Source organism: Equus przewalskii, chromosome 26 (assembly GCF_037783145.1).
Source record: "Equus przewalskii isolate Varuska chromosome 26, EquPr2, whole genome shotgun sequence".
NCBI classification, from domain to species: domain Eukaryota; kingdom Metazoa; phylum Chordata; class Mammalia; order Perissodactyla; family Equidae; genus Equus; species Equus przewalskii.
Genome location: NC_091856.1, coordinates 2,709,751 through 2,729,616, shown reverse-complemented (window position 1 = coordinate 2,729,616; position 19,866 = coordinate 2,709,751). Strand labels below are relative to the sequence as shown.

At 44.2% G+C, this 19,866-nt stretch overlaps 1 protein-coding gene across 2 annotated transcripts in view; it reads right to left on the bottom strand.

The window, feature by feature from the left end:
• FRMPD1 (FERM and PDZ domain containing 1) overlaps positions 1 to 14,631 on the bottom strand; it is a 145,062-nt gene extending 130,431 nt beyond the window's left edge. The window contains exon 1 of one of the 2 annotated variants that reach the window (XM_070595219.1): positions 14,292 to 14,631. The gene's annotated coding sequence lies outside the window, so the exon portion shown is untranslated. The remainder of the gene's footprint in view (positions 1 to 14,291) is intronic. The other variant, XM_070595225.1, reaches the window with a different exon arrangement.
• Between the last annotated feature and the right edge of the window lie 5,235 nt (positions 14,632 to 19,866).

The following is a 19,866-nucleotide window of genomic DNA, read 5'->3' as shown; positions in this document are numbered from 1 at the left end:
CAGCTCAGGCTCTGAGTGGTCCTGTTGCAGTGAGGAGAGGTGAGGTGACATGAGGCGAGGAGGTGAGGTGAGTTGAGGTGGGCACTCACATCCCTCACCCTCGGGGGCCAGGAGTGGCACTTAGCACACTCCGTGCTCCCTCCAAAGAAATCCTCTTCAGAAGCCTCCAACCGTGGCATCTTTTCACCCTTGATGTGGGTGAGAGTGCAAGAGGCATGTAACCACTTTTCTGCTAAATCCTTTTAGTAGGTTCTTCCAGATGGTCCATACCACAGCTTTGGGTATCTGATAGTCATTGTGTCTTGCTTCTCTGTGGGAACTTCCAGTCTAACACCCTACTACACTTCATTCATGTATTCTCAAACAGTTCTTGAAGGTCAACCCTAGAGTAGACTTTCCCAGTTCCCCACATCCTTTTTCCCCCTCACCTCTTCTCTTCTTCACCTTCCTGCGTCAAATGTTATGAAGAAGAATCAATCATTCTCTCTCCTCCTCCTTCCCCACAAATTTCCAGCTATCGTTGAAAACATTTTCTTTTTCTGTACCGAAATAGATAAGAAGCAAACTGAGAAAAAGAAAAATAAAAAACTACAATAAATAATGAAAATATTGGATGCCAGATTATCTTACAAGCAGAGTAATTTTTTTAACCCAAAGCGTAGAATGTTTTCTATTTGAATTTGGTTCTTCAAAGTTCAAGTTGCAAAGTTCTTGCAAAGCTATTGCAAATACACACTCTCTAAAATGTTCTAGTAAAGAAGGAGCTTTACTATGCTTTTCTTGTATACAGGGCCTCACATAGTAGGAAACAAGCTGATGATAAACAGGGGCCAGTAAGGAATTTAATTATTATTAAAGAAATAACAAAACTGTGCCGTACTTTCTGTCACTTATAAATACAGGCATATGAGTGGGATAAAATAGAAACTGAAGTTGAAAGGAATACCAAGTGCTCTGAAACTGCCCCACCAGACAACTGGAACCTCTAACAGGATTTCTGATATATCATGTAACAGCTGTCTACTTCACTAAATCCTTGAATTCTTGCCCCAAATACTTCTTTAAAATAATCATGATGATCGATAGCTAACATTCTCTTAGGGTTTTCTCTCTGCCGGGCGCCGGACTAAGTCATTTCTGGTACTTATCATTTCATTCTCACAACAGTCCTGTGAAGAAGACAGTATTTATCCTGTTTTACAGATGAGGAAAATGAACCTCAGTGATTAGCACTTGTGTTAAGTCGTGTGCCTTGTAAGTGGCGAAGCTGCTGGTGACGCCAGAGCCCCTGCCTTCCACTACACTGCGCCACTCTGAGCTGGGGGTGGAGAAAAGTCAGCGTTCCACTCCTAATTTTGCCTATTTGTGTAGAAGCAAGGGAAAAGGAATTTCAGCCTCATCTGGGAGCCTTTGATTTTATTTTCAAAGAGCTACCTTAACTTCAAGTGGCCATTTGACTGGCCTTTGTGTTAGTGACACCTCCGGCAATCATGGTGACCCTCTGTTACACCGTAGGGACGCAGGGACCGAGTGCTGCTGCCACAGCCTCTGAGTTAGCTCCTATTGAGGAGCGTTATCACAGCACCAATTCCAGGACGTGGGAGGAAGAAGGGGACAAGGGATCTGGGAATACAAGGCTTTAAAACATTTACTCAGAGTCAATTTGCACCTACAAAAATGAGTGTGTAGTGAGTGAGCACCTTGTTGTGTCAAGCTAACCCACCAAGATGGTATGGCAGGGTCCACATATGACGGCTCCTCTTGGATTCAGTTTCTCTGTAACCTTCACCTCCCTCATCTCTACATGAATAAACCCTCCCTTCCCCTCTCCCACCTTCTTTTTCCTCCTCCCACAAATATTTGTTGAGCACCTACTGTGTGCCAAGCCCTGGGTTAGGTACAAGAACATAACAGGGATTACGGTGTGGTCCCTGCCCTCAAGGATCTTCTAGTCTGGTAGATAAACCAGACGTGTAAGCGTACAACTACAATACTGGGTTGTGAATACAGCAATGAGGGGAAGGTCCAGGAGGGACGCGTGTCACAGAGGAGGAGAAATCCGTGAAGCTTCACATGAAAAAATAAAACCTTTCCCAGTCTTTCCTGTTTGGAGTATATTCATCCCCAGTCCAACCTGAATTCCATTCCACTGGGGAGCTCTGTCATAGTGCCCTGTGGCGTTTGGCTTGTATTAGTCACTTTCGGCTGGGTTTATCTCCTCCATTCCGTTCAGCATAGTTCGCTCCCCATGAGCACTGTGCCAGCCACGCTTTGGGAGAGGAGAATGACAAAGTCAATCCCAGGACCCGTTCCTTGGGGAAACTTGCAGGAGGAGAACTCTGCCACGAGAGGGTGAGCCAGGCGCCATGGAGGATGACGTGAGGATCGATGACATCCCATTAGAGGAGGCCGCCATCATGGAATGCTTTAAGGAAGAATTGGCACTGGGGATGAGCTCTGAAAGGCGAGCAAGATCCCTCTAGTCAGAGATGGGAAGGGAAGGCGTGCTTTGCCTTGTAACACATTCAGAGAAAGCAGCAAGGTGGGGAGAAAAGGAAGACAGCGTGTTTGCGGGACCGAAGTAGGCTAATAGGGTGGCATGTAGGGGACAGGGTGGAGGATAGGCGTGTAAGTAGAGAAAAACCTGGAAGGGTTAATTTGGACCAATCTGTGGGGTCTTTAAATATTGGTGGTATATTTGCACTTAATACATAGGCAGTGGGATGCCATTCTGTGCAGAGTTACGTGACCGAAGTTGTTTTGTATGGATTGTGGCTGAGGAAAGATAAGAGATAGGGAGCCCAGTCAGCAGGTGACTGTAGCAGGCAGGTGGGAACTGCAGGTGCTGGTGAGAAGGGCGCGGAGGTGGAGAACCGGCACCCTCGAGTCAGGGACTGAGTGCCAGCCATTTGTACCCCCACAACGTCCGGCACTGTTCCCTGCCCTCAGTTTCATAAATATTTCTGAAATTGAACTGTATTAAAAATTCAGTTGAAAGGTGTTTTGTCTTTTTTGTTTTAATCCTGTCACCTGAGTCATCTAATGCCAAGTCATAGAAGATTCCTGCCCCAGGCTGTCGCTGGAGCTGTGGCACTTCATTCTCCGTCCTTAACAAGCTCGTGTGCCCTTTTAATTGGTCGCAGTTGTCTGTGTGGACAGACGTGGTTTCCTCTGGAGTCACTTGGAGCTGCCCCACCCTTTCCTGCCAGCTCTGGCAGCCAGAATATCCTCGCTGAGAAGGCTCGGGGAGCCTACTCAGCTCCAAGCCTGCAAAGATTGGGCTCTCTGAGGAGTGCTGAAGAGCAGACGGCTGCTGAGACCCACGACAGGGCAACTCTCCAGTGAGCCGGAGTACCTTCAGGCAGGCATTTCTAGGAAGGAGGAGGAGGATACAGGAGACGCAAACTGGAGGGACCACCCACAGCATGACTCTAGGACTCTAGAGAGGGCTGATATTTACATCAGTGGGGAACTGTTAAAATGGTTAAGATGACCCATTAAAATAGTTAAGATGACCTATCTAGAAAGTAATCCACCAAATGAGATGGCTTCAAATGATGGAATTAACATGGCTGTAGTGTCTCCTGAATCCAATGAAGGGGTCAGACCGGACTGAGGTCAAGATCTCAATTTAATCAAAAGATAATAATGGCTAATTTTATTGAACATTTACTATGTGCCAGACACTTTTCTAAGCACTATAATTATATGAACATATTTAATCCTCACAACAACCCTATAAAGTGAGGACTATTATTATCCTCATTGTACAAGTGAGGAAACAGGCACAGAGGGGGTAAGACTTGCCCCAGGTCACACAGCAGGTAGGTGGTGGAGCCTGAATTTGAACCCAGGCAGTCTGGTTCTAGCATGTACTGAATGCAACACTCTCCTGCCTTTCTCTTGTCTCTTATGCTCATCACTCTGATCAGCAGGACTGGAGGACAAGAGAGGCCTGAATTATAACCTCTCATTCTGAGACATGAATGTATGGAGGCTCAGCATGGCACAGTGGGAAAAGCTTGAGTTTCACATGCAAACTGCCTTAAAACTCCATTTCCATTGTATATAAGTGAGTGACCTTGGGCAAGTTACTTAACCTCTAAGGTTAGACAGATTCTTGGGTGTCGGATGGAGGCAATACAGTCTTCAAGCTTGTTATGAGCAAAACAATGTACCCAGCCCAAGCTGGCACAGTGTGGGAGCTCAGTAACAGTCATCACCATAAAGGAAGGAGGTCTGTGCGAAGTCTGGGCAAGGAAGCAAAGAGTAAGAATGCATCCTCATACATCCAGCAGTGCTCGGAGGAAAGAGTGTCTTGGTTCTAGAAAGGCTGAGAGGGGCCATTCAGTGCTGCCTTCCCTGCAGCTTGGGGGCCATACCCCTCAGGGACACTGGCCCCTCTTCTCCAGCTCTGGGCTCACAATGGGCCTTCCAGGCTGTGACCTGGTCTTTGCTCCTCCTGCTCCAGCAGCTCTGCCCGCAGGGGTCTGTCTAATCCTGCTGTTCGTCCTCCTGGGGGGCAGGGGGGAGCGGGCACGGGCACCGCTCCTCAAGCCTTCCTTCTGATACTGGAATTCTCAGCCAGGCTTTCACGCTAAGCCTCGACACCTGACTTCTGCGCCTGAATTCAAGCAGATAAAGTAAACAATAGTGTTATTTGATTTTTCTTTTCAGTGTAGGTGGAATTTAAAAGAAAACTCTCTTCTCTTTCATGGTGAAGCAGCGATGTCCTAGAGAGCGGCCAGCGGTCTGAGCTCTCTCTGCCTCTTACTAACTGTGTGACCACGAGCAGCTGGAATCCCCGCCCCCTTTACCTCAAGTGTTCCCAGAATGATGGGGTGAAATAACAGACGTGAACATGTGCTCTGATTGCGAAGAAGCACGTGCATGGAATGGCAGGGTTATTATCACTGGGGTTTATCTAATTTGTGAAATTCTGGCAATGTTAAATAAGATTGTTCTAAGCCATCTGGGGCTTGAGGTGCCCTGGAATCTCGAGGCTGGAAAGTGTTGTCAGTACTAGGGGCAACAGTGAGTGATCCTGAAGGAAATAGAAATGAGATTATCCTTTGAGAGTTAAACTAGGACATCAACACATAATTGATTACAGTAGAAATTTGCTAAGTCACCTTAAAGAAACAGAATGATTCTCAGACTAGGAGAACTTGAAATCTGACTGAAAGTATTAATACAGCTAGAGAGGGCAAGCCTCAGTCAGAAGGGAGGTTGACTAGCCATGAAAATGCAAGCAAAGGAGGCCAGACAAGCAAACCTTGGCATTGCCCATCTAATACCATCCAGGGCAGAGGGGCGCTGGTTAAGAAAGTGACCTAGGCAATTCCGGTGACAAGTACCTACCTATTATAGAGGTCAAGTTCAGATTCTCTAAATACCTTTTTAATGATTCCCCCTTGTCCTAACTCCAAGCTTATCAAGCAGTCTGCTTTTGATTTGGCTTCCCATGTAGATCCACCTGCAGGAAATGTATACACTAGCTGTTGGACTTGGGCATCCTTTGGCAATTATATTTCTTACCGTGAGTTAATAAGCTGACACCTAACTACAACATGACTTCTTCTGCGCCCTGCTTAGAGGGCTAGAATGCTCTAGTCGTAGGACTTGAGCATTTGATACTTTCATCAATTCCAGTTTTCCTTGTAAATTACTAGACTAGCACCCTGGTTATATATAGGAGCCTTGTGAACTTGGATCCATCCTTGAGGGCTGACAAATCAGGTTTTTTGAGCCTGACAGGCAAAGGGCCAAAACTGGACCCTGTGAGACACTAAGGTAATGCCCCATTGGGAAGGCCTTTAGTGAGATAGCCAGCTGACCTTCTCCTGGAGTCATCTGATCCTTGTCACTGTCCACGCTATTTCTCTTGGAACACTACAGAAGGAACTGACCCCCCATGCAATGCAGGGGAACAGATGAATAAGTCCAAACTCTTTATCCTGTCTGTCTCGTTGGGATCCTGGCCTGCCTTCCCCATGTTATGTCTCATTACTCTCCTACACACTCTGAACTCCAAACTTAATATCTTTTCTCATGCTGTCCATTTTAGGCTAGAATAACCTTTTTCCCTCCACTTCTCAGCGCCATCAGCCCAATCCCATCTTTGCTTCAATACTCAGGTCAGGTGTCTTCTTCTTCTTCTTCTTTTTTTTTGTGAGGATGATTGGCCCTGAGCTAATATCTGTGCCAGTCTTCCCCTATTTTTTATGGGATGCCTTCACAGCATGGCTTGACAAGCAGTGCTAGGTCTGTGCCCAGGGTCTGAAACTGCGAACCCGGGTCCACTGAAGTGGAGCATGCAAACTTAACCATTTGGCCACTAGGCTGGCCCCTCCGGTGTCCTCTTTTCAATAACTACTTCCATAATTGCTATTCCATATCTGAAGTCCCATAGCTCCTTTCCTGTTCATTTGCATTTTCTATCTTATGTTAGAATTCTGCCCTAAGAGTGGGGTCTCCAAGAATTCCAGAAATAAAAGTCACCTCTCTGCTCAGAGCATCCTTCCTTTTTCTTATTTTTAGATTGGCACCTGAGCTAACATCTGTTGCCAATCTTTTTTCTTCTTCTTCTTCTTCCCAAAGCCCCCCAGTACATAGTTGTATATTCTAGTTGTAGGTCCTTCTGGCTGTGCTATGTGGGATGCCACCTCAGCAGGGTTTGATGAGTGGTGCCATGTCCACACCCAGGATCCGAACTGGCAAAACCCTGGGCTGCTGAAGTGGAGTGTGTGAACTTAACCACTCGGCCACGGGGCCGGCCCCAGCATTCTTCCTTACAGGAAAAATTTCCCGGAAAATCAGATTCATTCAGTCTTTCATTTATTTACTCAGTCATTTAACAAATATTATTGAGTGCCTCTGTGTGCCAGGAAATGGGACACAGTGGGGAATAAGACCTACAGGGCTTCTAATCTCATGCAACTTCTAATTTAGTGGGGAAGACAGATGCTAGGAAACAATGAATGGACTACAGCTGTGACGAGTGCCATGAAGAAGCATGTGGCACTGTGAGAGCACCGTATGAGAGGAGGCTTTTCTGAGAAGGTCACATTTAAATTAAAACCCGAGGTAAGTAGGAGTTAGCCTGGAGAAGAGGGGAGGAGCTTGAAAGAGTATGAGTTGAATGACCTCAATGAATAGTGTCACTGAGCTATGACAGCCTGATGTCTTCAATCCCTGGTTGACTGTCCTGTCTTCAGATAATGCTAGGAAAGAATTCACAAAATTTTTCCTCTGACTCCCTGTCTTTAACTCTAGGCAGACCACCCCCTTTACACTAATAGTCATCACAGTTGTCAAAGTATGAGATGACTTGTTATGCTTAAGCCTTCTTGGTTATAATTACATATCCATTAGCCAAATGATTTTATTTTTTCATGTTAACTTTTCCTAATTTCATTCTCGAAGGGTGACATTAACTTCATGCTTTCAGGGTTCTTATTATCAATCTCATCTACCACATGTAAGAAACTGTTTTGTTCACTGCTGTCTCCCCAGTGCTATGATGCCTGTCACATAGCAGATGCTCAATATATATTCATTGAGTGGATGGGTGGGTGGGTGGATGGATGGGTGGATGGGTGGATTTTATCTTTCCTCTTACACCAGAAGCTCTCTAAGAGCACAGTACTTGCCTAGTTCACATTTGGGTTCCTCCAGCACTTAGGACAGCGCCCTGCCCAGGGTGGGTAATCAATCGATCAATTATTTGAAAATAAAAAGTCTTCTTGCTTTGCTTGACCTTTTTCCTGACCGGGAAGAATCCTCTGCTTTTTCAGGCGTTGGTTCCATAGTTAAACTGCTCTGGCTTTTGAAGTTCTTCCTACTCTTGGGTTAACATCTGCCATCTCACTTGTCCTAGTTCTGACCCCTGGGCCAATGAAGAACAAACTGTATCCTCTGCCCCATGGCAGCCCTTCTGATGTTGGGGACAGTGACCAGGTTCCCTGTAGTCACTTACCCACAAGACATCTCTCCAGTGTGAACTCAGGTACTTTAAAATACTTTGAAGTACTCCTAACATGCTTCAAAGGAGGACACATTCCTCATAGGTTTGTGAGGCGTTCTGAACTCCCACAGAGAGCCACTGTGCAACTGGTTCTCTCTCCAGGTCAGGAACCCAGACCAGAATCGACGGTAATAATGATAATTAATGTTTACTTCACAATTAATTATGGCTTACTGGTTAATCCACATAGCACCTCTGGGATATAGGTCAGGGTTTCTAGGCCTATCAATGGTCAAAGAAATGAGGCAGAGGACAAGGACCTAGGCATACTTTACACATATGCTGGGGCTGAGTGGAGGAGAGAATTGCAGTGCTGGCAACTCTTTCACTCAAGAACCCACATCCGGGCTGATCCACCTGCAATCACCACTGGTCTCTCTCCACGGCCTTGAGAATCACTTTGGGTCCAATCTCATTAAAACCAGATCTGTGAAATGCTGCAAATTCTTGGATGAGGGGTAAAGAGAGACGAGCACACAGAAGACAGACACTGAGGGCTTCCTGTGTGTCAAGCTCTGCACTGGGCCCTGCGTCCTGGTGTTACATCAAAATGTTTATGTCATTTTGTATGTCAAATATGTCAAAAATGTTTCCAAATACAATACCTTACAGCAACCCAGAGCTATGCATACAGGTTTGGTATTATTTGAAATAAGAGAACTGTTGGCTGGAGGCTCAAATATCTTTTTGTTACACATAGATTTTACTGTAGTGGGATTTACTCTGAATCCGCTGAGAACTGATACAATTGGATCACAAAGAGTCTGCTGAAATAAGCGCATCTATTTAATTTCATCAGTTTCATTGTACTGTAATGCATAAGACATTTTCAGTGATTCCTTTCGTCAAATAAAGAATCCTTTCCAAATCACTTTATAATTTGAGTAAGTCCCCTCTTTAAACTGGATTTTCAAGTGTGAGGCTTCCTCCAAGCAGTGATTCTTAAGCTTTTGGGAGATTTTTGAGTCCTTCGAGAATCTGGTGACAGCCACTTGGGCTCTCCCTGGAAGACTACACAGATTCACGTATGCACAGAAGATTGCATAAAATTCAGGATCTGTGAACTGAAGGTAAAGATCAGAAAAGAAACTGGCCCCTGATGAGGGTTTGTGGCCATCGTAAGGGCTTTGATTTCCACTCTGAGTCAGATGGGAAGCCACTAGAAGATTTAGAACTTGCCTTTTAACAGGAGCTTCCTGGCTACTGTGGTGAGAATAGACTTGAAGGGGGAAGAGCGGAAGGAGGCGACTGCAGTCATCCAGGGGAGAGGGCCTGGTGGTTGGAACCAAGGTAGAGCAGTGGAGGAGTGAGAGGTGGTCAGACTCTGCCATAGTTAGAAGGTGCATCAACAGGATTTGCTGACCAGATTGGATGTTGTGTGTGAGCAAAATAAATGAGTCAAAGATGACTCCAAGGTTTTTGGCCGGAACAATTTGAAGGCTGGACTTGCCATGCCATGGAATGAGGAAGACTGAGTAGGTGCAAGTTTGTTGAAGGCAGGGCACTGAGAGGGAGAAGATTAGGAGCCAGGTTTCAGACATTTTAAACTTGGATGCCTATTAAACATCCAAACAGAGATGCTGAGTAGACAGTTGATGTCTGGTCAGGAATTCTGAGAGGCTGTAATAATAGTCATCTGTAAAATTGGAATATGATATAATTATACATACACAATAATACTTGTTATTGGGAGGATTAAACAAGTCAATGCACGCAAAGTTCTCAGGGCAGGGCCTGGCGCACAATATGCCCTTGATACATTTTAGCTAATACTTTTATTAAAAGTTAAATACTCTCAGTCAGTATTTCTATCATTACTATAAAGTTATGAGTGTGGTTGCTTTTAAGATTGATAAGTTGTTTCTGGTGTCAGTTCCTAGGCATGATTTGAAAAAGAAAACAAAATCTTGAGCAATGGCAGTGACTTCAGAACGGGTTTCTAGCCCCCAGAGTTTAAAATTTGGAAGGCTTTTGTATGCATTCGACAGTCGTCATAGGTAGGTTATGTCACATTTCTTAAACAATCAGTATGTTACTTCTACAACCCAGAATTTATTTCAAGTTTTGGAGCAGGTCTGACGTGGAGAGAGAGGCAGTTTATGTGGAGAAATTGAATACCAGCAAGGATCCTGCTGGGGAAGACCGTCCCTGCCCATTCACGTGGTCCCGTGACACAGAGGTTTAAATGGAAGGCAGATGGGACCTGACTGACTGCCTTGTTCGACTTCAATAGCTACAGCCATTATCGCCGGCCACAAGTTCATCTGGCTCCTTTTAAAACTGATTCACAAAATTCACAATGCATGTCTTCCTGAAATAGCAAGCTTCTTAGAGGAACCTTCCTTGAAGAAGCACACCCTTGCTATCTCTTAATTTATTCAGTGATCTCTAGCTGTTTTATGTTGGGAAAGTGGAAACAAGAGCTGGTGTGGTGTTATCACACACTTCTAGATCTTTGAAGCAATCAGCTTCTAACATCAAAACCTAAACAGCACTTGACGTTTCCCATTCTTTTTACATCTCTTTGAATTTTGACTATAAATCCTTGACCCTGTAATTCCCTTCAGCATCTATGACAGGTCTAATGCTCGATAATTGTCTATTAATAATCCTCCTAATCTCTATCTGTATCCAAAGGAAAGAGGTGATGAAGCGGTTCAAACAGTTCAAAAATACTTTTGTGACAAATAGATGACTAAGGTGGCGTACAATCTCAGGTCTTGTTTGATGGATTTAGCAAAAGCAGCACAACACAGACTTGGGAGGGTGCACCCGTGAAGGGAGAGAGAGCGGAAAGGACACAAAAGACAGGCTCCTTCCCCGAATCCTTGCTTCCTTCCATCTGTAAAGGAGGTCACATAAGCTGAGCGGACTGCGGCTAACGAGCAAGGCATTGTTTAATTAGACTTCACAAAACACCAGTTTCATTCCTTCTCCTTGATTCTTTTGCAAGTTTCTAATAATCACTACATTCACTGTGACTATGCTTCAAGCAGACTCCAGAGGTGGCTCCACGTGAGAAAACAGCTCTTCTCCCTCCCGTCCCCCAGGAGCCAGGCGAGGACACCTCAAGGACTAAGACCTCAGGGCCCCTCAGTCCAGCCGGACATGCGAGGGGCTGAGGGCCCCCCACATCTATTCCAGCCTCTCTCTGGCTGTGTGCCCCAGAACTCTAGGTGGAGGAAAGCTAACAGATGTGAGAACTGATAACTCCAGTGGAGCCAGTCCAGTTGATCTGTGGCAAGAACTTAATGAATTTGTACTTTGTCTCTTTTTCTATTTTAAAGGAGATCTTTTTTGTTTTCTAACAACTTTAAAAGTAAATTTTAGCTTTATGTTTTTCCAGTCAAGCTTAGGGAGAAAAGGAAAGAGTTTTGTTTACATGCAGGCATGGGGGTGACAGAGAAAAAGGCTACCTAGTGAGAAATGTTTATACCCTAACATCTCTTCGGCCTTAAAATTCAGAACTCAGGCCCACCAGAAAAATATAGGCGTCTTTTGTCCATGGGCAGCATGACCATAAAATTTATCATCCAAACCAGAATACTTTTTAGAGTGAAACAAGGCAATATGAATAATGCCACCAGTATAACAAGCATAAACTGGGACTGTCCAGGCGAACCAGACATCACCTTCATTGCCAAAGGAGTCCCTAACCCATCAAAATCTTCATCACTCAAGAGACCCAAAGAAGGTTGCGTGGCTGCCACAGAGAATAACGCCCTCTTCTCCCCACTGGGATAAATAGGTCCCCGTGTTTTGTTGTTGTTTCTTTTAAGATTGGCACCTGAACTAACATCTGTTGCCAATCTTCTTCTTTCTTTCTTTCTTTTTCTTCTTCGCCCCAAACCCCCCAGTACATAGTTGCATATTCTAGTTGTAGATCCTTCTAGCTCTGCCATGTGGGACGCCACCTCAGCATGGCTTGATGAGCTGTGCTAGGTCCGCGCCCAGGATCCGAACCAGTGAAACCCTGGGCCGCCAAAGCGGAGTGTACGAACTTAACCACTCGGCCACGGGGCCGGCCCCAATGCTAGTGTTTTATGAATGTAAGAACAGGTATCTCTTTCCTTCTCCTTTCTCTTATCCAATAATCTCTCTAGCCATTTTAATTGCTGAGTCCTTTTGCAAGTTCTGTCTATCCAGCCCTGCTGCCACCTTAGCCCCTATATCCTTCACCCAGAACGTTCATCCAGGGGTCTGAAGGTTATACAACTCATCTCCTGAATCCAGTGGGCAGTGAACTGAATATTTAAAACTCACTGAGAGAGACAGTAGGATTTAGAATTAATCTTATCTGCCCCCCCAAAGCAGGACCGGGGTCCTATGGCAATTTCCTAGGTCCTAACAGATAGGCAGCCCTTTCCAATACCAGCATGGGGCTCCTCCAGGGCAGGGAACATGCACAATCCAGCTCTCTATGCAGAGTGGCCCCGCCCAGCACAGGGGCTGGCGGAGGTGGGTTCTCAGCAGGCGCTTTGGAAGGAGCAGGCTGCTTCCTCTCATCCCTCAGCTCCGGTCCCTGAGCACCCAGGGTGTGCAGTGAGGGGAAATCCTACCCATGATCCCATGTGAGCTGGCTGGACCGGGCTTCTGCTGCCAGGCCACAGGGAATGGCTACCATTCTGCTTCTCTCAAGTCCTGTGCTGAGCAAAACGAAGCCTCCCACAGACTCCGGGTACCAGGACTGGGCTCAGGCTGAGTCTGTGTGGTTCTGTTCAGCTTAGGAACACTCAGCAAAGCCCATTATCTTCTCAGCCCCAGGCTGGATGCTGGAGCTACAGAAGGAGAGTTGTCTACAACCTGGAAAGGTTATGTACGCATCGGGGCGCGGGTAGCTAACAGCAACGACCCTGCAGCTGAGTGGCCTGGGTTGCATGCTAGCTCTGCAACTGACCACCTGACTCTCCTTGGATGAATATTCGACCTCTCTCTCTACCTGAGCTTTCTGTTTAGAAAATGGAAATAAGAGAGCCAGTCTCAGAGGTTTGGAGTGAGAATATTAACATCATTCTGATTATGATAATTATGATTGAGAACCATGCTTGTCAGACAGTAAATACTCAATAAATTTAACTATTACTTATTTTTGTGTTTTGGTTTCTCTTCCTGGGGGCCTAAAGCTTGGCCCATTTCCCTTAATTCTCCCTGCCTCTGGCTGGTTCCCTCATCTCTCAGGAGGGGTTTTTCTCTGCTCCTGGCCCACCTCTATGCTGAGGGCCAAAAGTGACACTTGTCACACTGTTGTTTGGCCAGTGCTTTGTCCACTAGGATTCAAATCCAAAACCTTCAAGAGGTTAGGTGATTATCTACCTTTTCTGAACCCAAGTGAATCATTCCATGAGCATTTTTCTGAGAAGGTGAGGAAGCTCTTGGTCAACACAGACGAAGGACCAGGTTTGAGAGGAGTTGCCCTGAGCCACAAGCCTGTGCTCCTGAGCACACCATGTGCCACGTTCTTCCAGTCCCTTCAGGGGCAAAGACAGGAGCTTCCACATGGCTCTCAGAATTCTGACACCAGTGAACAGTGAGCTCAAAGAAGATTCCCAAGATTTTAAAATGAGAATGTTATTTTCTTCTCTATTCACTCTAAGTTCTCTACCAAGTACTGGATCTAATTAGCTAGCAACAGTTGGTTGTGATTTATTTATTCAATTAGGTATATATGTACTCTTCCCTGTGCTTCCCGAGGAGGTTTTAATATAATTATCAAAGCCATTACCACCCATTTAAGATAGGTAAACTTCAAAATAAACTGGATTTTTTGACTTGGCTAAGGCAATTCTAAATTTCCATGACTTGATCGTTAACAGCCTCAAACTCCAAATAATCTCAATTCACCCACTTACCATTTCCATTGAGAAACATTGCATTGCTGTCATGCCTGCTCCAGCCAAGTTCCAGGCGGTACTCTTTGCATCATTGCCAACACTTAAATTTTGGATAATTTCAGTGCAAAGAAATAATCAAAAATTTTGGCCAATAAACATAAAAACTCTCCCCAAATGTGGTCATTCTATTATTAGTGAAAATTTCCACTGCTCTGCCACCCACCTATTCCCACTCCAATCCTTGGAAAACGTTTCCTTCAGACAGACCTGAGTAAGATCCTTAAGATTCAATGGTGAGCTATTGTGCCCCAGAGATCTCTACTTCCAGGGTGACTTAAGCAAGTCTCTATCCTAGCTTGGTTTCCTTTTACTGAAGACTGCTGCTGGCCTGGAACCAATGGTTCAGTTACCAGATGCTCCTAATACACACTTACCTGCTTCCTTCTGCTGGCGTCCACAGTCTTCACGCTCATCACAGAATCCCAGAGCATCAATCCTGGAAGGGACTTTAGAGACTAGCCAATCCAAGGCCTCATTTTACAAATATGGACACTGGAGCCCATAATGCGGAAGACACTTGTCCAAGGTCACACAGCTCATTAATGAAGGAGCTGGGACTGGAACTGCTGAACTGGAGATTCATCTCCCTGTGGTGTCATTCTTCTTCCAACCGGTTCTGTGCTCTCTGCCCGAGTTGGCTTTCATGCACTCAACACACATTCCACACCCTCCTGGGATGTGCCAGCAGCCTGCATGGCTCACCCTGAGTGAACTAACCTGGTTCAGCTGGCCTGGGCTCTTTACCTGCAGAGGGATGAGTGTCATGTGACTCTCTTGGAAACACACACACTGTGTCGGGACCCGTGCAATGTTCACGTGTGTCCATCATTGCAAGTCTGCCAAGTCCATCATGCTGAGAAGCAAGCAGAGCCTACAAGTCATTTATAATGTCTGAGACTTTTAAGTTCTTTTTCTCAGGCCTATAATTTCAGACTACCCTACAACCAAAGCTTTGCTACTATCCCCATAAATCAACTTATTCAACAATGAACATTTACTTAGGAGATACTTACTGAAGAGTTCCCATTTGCTAGGCACTGTGCTAGCATCACGGATACAAAAACGAGTAAGACTTGATTCCTATCCTTTTCAAGGGAGGAGAAAGGCACATAAACAATGTTAAGATATGGGGCAAAGTCCTTTGACACTGACAGGAGTAGGCACAGGTCTTGTAGACACAGAGAAACAGCAGCTAAGCCAGCACAGGAGGGTTAGTGGGGACTTTTTTTAAAAATAATCTTTTATTTTAGAATAGTTTAAGATTTAGAGCAAAGTTATAAAGTTAGTACAGAACATTCCCATATATCCCTCACCCCAGTTTCCCAGAGTATTAACATCCTGTATCACTGGGGTACATTTCTCACAACCAAGGAGCCAATGTTGGTACATTACTTTTAACTAAACTAGCAGAGACTTTATGAAGGAGGTAACATCTAAGATGATTTCTGAATGACATTAGGAGTTAGCTAGATGAAGAGGTAGGAAAAAGAATTTTAATCAGAAAGAAAAGCATGTGTAAAGACCCAGACTGAGAGTTTAGTGAGTTCAGGGAACAGCCAGCAGCAGCATGTGGGAGATTTGGAGGGAAACAAGAAGGAGCGAGGAAGAATAAAGAAGAGGCACTAGATGTCGGAAGAGGAGCAGAAAGGCATGAGGTTGGTCAGGAAAATGGAGGCCAGATCAATAAAAGGCCTTCTAAACAGGCCCAACGTGTTTGTACTTTTTCCTGAGCTCAATGAAAAATAATTAAAGTATTTTATACAGGAGACTGACATTATAAAAATTATATTTGGAAAGATTATTTAGACTGCAGGGTGGAAAATGCACTAGCAGGGATAAGACAGAAGAAAGAAGACCAGTTGGTAGACGGTGGAAGGGATAGAAAGAATATAATAGATTAATATAATATGGAATAAAAATGGATTTAGAGATATTAAGGAGACAGAATCGATAGAACTTGGTGGGTAAGTAGATGTAGAGTTAAAGAGAGAGGGAGAATCACGGTCCACACCCAGATTTTTGGCTTTGGCAAGTGGACTGGATGGTGGTGTCAATCATTAGGCAACAGAGCTCAGGAGTTAAGTCTGATTAGGAGGGGAAGATGAGTGGTTCCACTTTGAACAGCAGAGTGTGAAGTACCCATGGGACATCCAAGGAGACAGTGAAGTCAAGAGGTTGGTTGGATATATAGGTCTGTGGTTCTAGAAAGAAACATGAGCTGCAGACACATGTGGTGAATCATTAGTCTAAGGATGGCAATTGAAGCTAGACTAGATTGCCCATGAGTATAGAAGAGAAGATGGTCCAGGAAAGAACCTTAAAGAATGCTGCCATTTAGGAGGTGACCCTAGGAAGAGGTGTGGAAGGAGGGTGGGGAGCATCCAAAAGGAAAACCAGAAGAATGTGGCATCTTCCAAGAGTAGAGAGCTTTCCTGAAAGCGCTGTGTGACCAACAGCATCAAATGCTGCAGAGGGGTTGAGATCCACAAGGGTCCCTTGGATTTGGCAGTAAGGACTTAAAGGAGGCAGTTTCAGATAATAGATGGGGCCAGAAGCCTGATCTGTCCTTGGGCTGCAGAATAAATAGGAGGAGAGGACTGTGGGGGTGGGTCATTCTTTTGAAAAGACTCACCATGAATCAGAGGCTAGAGATAACTTAAACGAGACTGACAATTGGTACTAGATACTGTTGTAGTAAAAAGTTACCTGATCCATTTAGAATATGACCAAGCCATAATTTTTCTGGTGAAAAATTATTCCTTACTATTAGTAGTAGCTATCATTTATAGAATGCCCACTATAAGCCAGGCACTTTAAGTCATTATTTTATTTAGCCCTTAAAACAACACTTTGAAGTAGATGATAGATCGCTCTCTGATAGATGAAGAAATAAAAGCCCAGAAAGGTAAACATCTGGCACAAGGTCTCAGAACAACTTCACAGAGGAGCTAGAATTTAAACCTGACCTTCACTCCAAACCCGTGATTTTTCTACTGCACCCACACTGCCTTTCCTGACTCCTTCCCACACCTGGCCTTCATTTCACAGCGCCACAGCCAGGAACTGAAACGGGTGGTCCGGGAATTCCACCCATGGCTGTGAGAGGCCTGAGGGAAGAGACAGACAGCCAAAGCACACACTTTTTGTTCAGGGATGATCTCTAAGTAAAGAATAAAGAGTCTCCGTCTTTGAATCCCAGAAGTCCTTGTCAGGGACCCAATACGTCCCCTTCGGTTGGGCTGTGGGGGGATATAGGGCCAGATAGCTCGGACTAAATCAGTCCATCATGGCTAACAAGAGAAGCTAAGGTTTGGCTAAGGGAAAACCGGAAAATTGTAAGAGAATTTTGCAAAATTATTTTTAGCCTGGAGCATCTGCCTTTACGCACCCATGAGGAAGAATGATCAGACTTGCTTTTGACACTCTGGAGGACATTACTGGGACCAGTGAGAATACGGTCTAGAGAAACAGATTTTGGCTGTAATAAGAACTGCCTATCCAAAGAGGGATGGAACTGCCCAGGAAAACGGTGAGCATCTTCCCACCACTGCAGATGCTCGAGCAGAAGCAGGGATGTTGGAGGTGGGAGCCAGGCATCAGAGATGGCTTGGATGGCCTTTCAGCCCATTCCAGACCCAAGATTTTGAGCCCCTCTGGAGAAAATGGTTAGGATAAGGTTTCACATATTAAGGCCTGACCTTTATTCTCCCCAAATGAATTCTAAATATTATGTAATAGGAAGATGGCATGTTCCTTCATTCACAAACAATATATAGCAATTCAACTTTGATGTGCAAGAACAAAATGTATATCTACCTTTAGGAACTGTTTTTTCTAAGATGAGAAAATATGCTTGTGGGTATCTACTCACTGACTTTGATCAGGCAGGCCTGTCGCTCTGAAAATGCCAGGGGCAAGAGTGGAGAATGGATACTGTAGCCTTCTCTTTGTGTCCTGCAGAGGTTGGGAAAAGGAGCTCACTTCCTGCTTTCTCCAAGGGCTCCCCACACGGGGTGAGAGCAAGTCTAACGGCACAGGAGCTAGATCTGTAATCACCGAATGAATAAAGGATTCTCTCTTTGCTTCTTTCTTTTTCCTTCACTTGATAAATATTAACTGAGCACCTATTATACGACAGGCACTGCATTTTTATTGAAAAGCAAAAAACTCTATCTGGCTGTATCAGCACAGTTCCATAACATGCACACGTGTTTTTGTGTAATGGGGCTGGGGTGGGAGTGGCAGCAAAATCAAGTCTCTAAGCTCTGCAGGGAGACGGCTGGTAATTACTATGTGCTCTGAATACCGTCCATGCAAACTAAGCCCTTCAGTGCGTTTTACTTTTCCTGCTGCAAAATAATAAGAATTTACAGCCCAAGGAAGCAAGCCTCTTCTAAAACAAACAAAATTTCCCATCCCTTGTTGTAGCTGCCACAAGTCTAGAGAGCTGATACCTACACTCTTGGCCAGAGAATGCTTTTTTCCTCAGAAAAAAGAGGGTCACTGGGAAAAACTGAGAACTCTGAATCTAAGGTAAGCATTATAATGACTGGGAAACTTTTTCAGGGTGCACAAAGATAGTGTCACAAGGGTATTCTTTGGGGTGTTACTGATAGAGAAAATATGGAAGCAACCTAAATGCTCAAAGGTAGAGCTTCATTAAATAAATGATGGTACATCCATATAAAGAATACCACACAGTGATCATTAATGATGTTTAGAAGAATATTTCAAGATACAAGAAGACAGTCAATACAACTTAAATGGAAAATGCAAGTTAAACTAGTATACACTATATGATTCATTTTTGTAAAAAAATACATATGTAAATGGATATGTGTGTATATATACATTTATACGTACAAACACATCCACACACATATGAATAAAGGGAGACAAGAGAGAAAGAGGTATATACGTATATGACAGAAGAAGAAATCTGAAAGGATCATCACCAATGTCAATCGTGTTTGTGGGATTATGGGGGATTGTTATTTTCTTTTTCTCTTTAATTCTGTATTTTCTAAATTTTATAATAATAAATGCATACTTTTGTGGAAAAAGAAGTTATTAAAATTATATTATGGCTTTAAGATAATTACATTGCTAAAAATAAATCAGAGAAGGAAATTTGAAAGTTCATTCTTTAACTTTGCTTATGATACATTAAAATTATTTAAATGATTTTTATTTAGCCAAGCAAAAAAAAAAAGTTGCACTAAAATAATGAGAGATAAGTAATTCTATAAAAATATTATGTAGAATTTCGGGTAAATTTCTTTCGTGGACAATTTCTTTTCAATCCAATATACAAAGCTATCAATTTTTTAATTCTAAAGGTTAGCAGATATGAAGTGCATCCATTCATTCATTCACTCAAGAGGTACTTACTGAGTTTTTACCATGTATAAATGCCTGTCCACAACTGTTTGGGAGATTAAAGTACATATTCCTTGTAATTGAGGTGCTTTTGGTCTACTTGGAAAGAGATCAAACATTCATAAATCCTCTAGACAACAAAGTTCTAAAAATTAGAATAGAGAAGAGGGCATTCTAGAAGATGCCTCTCGCGGGGCAGTAATTTCTAGAAGTGTTAGCCCATGAGCTGGGTGAGGACTCCGGTTAGCATCCATCACACAGCAACCCTTACTGAGGGCCCAAGTGTCCTTTCCTTGTCCTGACTTTTGTTTCATTCATCTTGGTCCTGAGTGGACTTCAAAGCCAAGTTTATTTTGGGAACTCCAGACCATGTTCATCTCCTGAAGGAATGAGGAAGGAGAGGTGTGGAGCTGGATAATAACACAGTCCAGATTAACTACTGATGGGTGATGGGTGTGGAAACACAGAGAAAAGGGCTGCTCTCAGCCTGTAGGCAAATAGCAGCCACCCCTTATCCTGTCCCTCGCAAACTGGGGTTGAACAGCACACCATTCTTCCAATCCTTACTTC